Source organism: Carlito syrichta, unplaced genomic scaffold, assembly GCF_000164805.1.
Source record: "Carlito syrichta isolate Samal-C Ts95f unplaced genomic scaffold, Tarsius_syrichta-2.0.1 Scaffold52977, whole genome shotgun sequence".
Classification (NCBI taxonomy): domain Eukaryota; kingdom Metazoa; phylum Chordata; class Mammalia; order Primates; family Tarsiidae; genus Carlito; species Carlito syrichta.
The window spans coordinates 4,528-6,995 of record NW_006997073.1 but is presented as its reverse complement, the minus strand read 5'-3'; the positions used below and the strand labels follow the sequence as shown (position 1 = coordinate 6,995).

Sequence of the window (2,468 nt, the reverse complement as noted above, 5' to 3'; positions counted from 1 at the left end):
GATCCATTCAGTGCAGCAGCTGAAGATGCACTCTGGTCACCAAATGCTCCCCCGCTTAGTATAGATCATATACAGGTGAGCTCTGAGAATCAGGGAGGAGAGCACGCACAAAGCCAGAGTATCCAGCCTGCCAATCCGCCGGCGGTAGCGGCCTCGCGCCTGCAGCGGGCGAACCCGGCTTGAGGGTCCCTGGGCCCGCGGGCGGCGAGGCGCCTTGGTAGCCCGGCGGGGTCCCTGTTCGGAAGGCGGGGGGAGAGCCAGGCTTGTACCCGGACGGGGTGGCCGTCGTGTAGGTCCCCAGGGACGAGGCTCGCTTCGCGTACGGCGGGTCTCGGGCGGCGAGGCCGTCTTGTAGCCTGCTGGTGAGGAGGCCACGGTGGCGATGACCGTGGAAAGGGTGGCCTAGGAGGTGGTGACCGTGGGCACCGGCGGGAAGGGGTAGGGCGCCCCTTTGGGGCCCTGGGAGAGGGAGGAGTGCGAGCAGGTGTCGGACCCTTGAGAGGAGGAGGAGGACGAGTTGGAAGAGGAAGAGGCTGGAGGGCCGCGGGGCCGGCCTGGCTGTAGGACACCTGGCTGTGCGGCGGGGGCAGGTGCGCTGGCCCCGGGCGGGTAGGGCCTCAGAGACCCCCAAGGAGGGCGACAGGGCATAAGAGTGTGCATGGTGGGAGCCACTGCTTTCCGAAGGGTGGGAAACGCTCCAGGCGGGGCCCCAGAGGTCCTGTGATGCTGCTGCTGCTGCTGCTGCTGCTGGTGGTGGTTTGTTGGGGCTGGCGGGTGGACACTGGCTTGGTCCCCGGCAGAAGGCGGGAAGGTGCCGAGGTGGGGCATTGCTGTTGGCTAAGAGGGCCATACGGAGGAGGCGGAGGGGGACCCTGGCTCCACACTGCTGGGACGAGAGAGAAGGCTGGGTGTACTTGGGGGACTGGTTGGAGATGGAGAGGTTTGCCGAGGGAAGGAAAGAGTGGGCATAATAGGCAGCGCCTGGGAAGCTGGGTGCTGGGCGGCAGCGGCGGCAACGGCAGAGTTGGCAGCCGCAGAGCTACTGCTACTAGGATGAATAGGGGTACCTCATGGGGGCGCTGGGGTAGAAGAGGAGGAAGCGGGGGGCAGAGGGTGGGGCGAGGGGGCCAGAGTCGGGCCCTTCTCTGGGCCGGGAGGAAGTCCGCCCATAGCCTGCCCCATGGCATGAGGAGAGGGCAGATGCCCAGATAGCGACTGGGCCCCCAGGTCAGGAGAAGCTGACGCATTGTTAAGGGGTCTCAGGGCAGGCGGGGGAGGCAGGTTCGGTGTCACATGGGGGAAGGTGGCTGGTGGTGGAGCAGAGGGTAGGTTCCCGCCACCCACTGGAGTGTTCGGTGGCATTGTTGGGGGAGCGCCACCAGCCCCAGAGCTTGGTATTGAAATGTGGGTAGTGGGCGGAGGGTGCTGCTTACCCCCCCCCTCCAAGGCCCCACTGATGAGGCAGACCCTCCTGCCTTGGAACCTACTGGGGCTCCCCGACAAAACTCCTCCACCGGCTCCCACAGGGTAGAGCTGCGGGTGAGGGGGAGGGGCTCCAGGCGGAGCCTGGAACATTGGAACCGCGGAGGGCTCCATCGGAGCATGATATCCAGTGGGTGTCACAGGAGGATGGGGCTCAAAGCCAGGCTCTGACCGTCGAGGGGTGCTGTCTGGCGGTGGAGGGGAGGGAGGAAACAGCGGAGGTGGGCTGGGCCCTTGGACAGGCCGGAAGAGGAGTCGGAGTCATTCTCCACGCTGCCGCGGTTGTAGATGCTAGGGATGTGCTCCGCTTGTCCTGGTCGATATCCCTGGGGTCGCTGTTGCAGGTCCGAGGGAGACTGCGGCCGGGGGAGCTCCTGCTCAGTCTTGGGCTTCCTGGGTGCCCTGGTCTCCTCACTTTCACTCTCCGAGATCTCTTCACTCCGGCCCTGCTTGCTAACCTTTGGGGCGGAGGATTCCTCTACTCGGGCCTTCTCGGTCGTCTGCCTGGACTTCTCGTCTCTGCCATCGCTGCTGGACGTGCTGACCCTCCAGGGGAGGCCCGCCCCTCGATCTCAGCTCTTCCCGGGGCCCAGGGCCTCTTTCTTCCGTCCACTCCTCACTGACATTGAGTCTTTATTCTGTCTGTCTTCATCCTTCAGGCTGTGGAGACCCCATTCTCCTCTGCCTGGGCAGTTGAATACAGAAACGCCTCTGCTCTACTCCAAGTTACCACCGTCGAGGCCTCGAGGCCGGAGAAGCAGGAAGCCGGATCTCCAAGTTCCCAGCTTAGGTCCCTGGACCTTGCAGGATCTGGCGGAAGCTCCAGGCGCCAGCGGCTCCGAGCGGGTTCTGGTCCCGGCGCCTCCGGGGTGGGGGGCGGCGGCGGCGGCGGCGGGCCCGGCCCCGCCGGAGAGCGGTCTCCATCTCCATCCCGGCCCGCACGATCGCCCCCCGCCCAGACCAATCGCCTCCCGCGCTCCGCCGCC

General features: G+C 66.0%; 1 pseudogene across 1 annotated transcript in view; it reads right to left on the bottom strand.

The window, feature by feature from the left end:
* Window positions 1–2,167, bottom strand: part of LOC103250731 — a 3,402-nt pseudogene extending 1,235 nt beyond the window's left edge. Inside the window, exons 1-2 of the transcript XR_002481407.1 lie at window positions 110–2,167; window positions 1–32 (exon numbers count right to left, since the gene is read on the bottom strand). The exon at window positions 1–32 is cut by the window's left edge and continues 1,235 nt beyond it. The product of XR_002481407.1 is annotated as an atrophin-1 pseudogene (transcript). The remainder of the gene's footprint in view (window positions 33–109) is intronic.
* Between the last annotated feature and the right edge of the window lie 301 nt (window positions 2,168–2,468).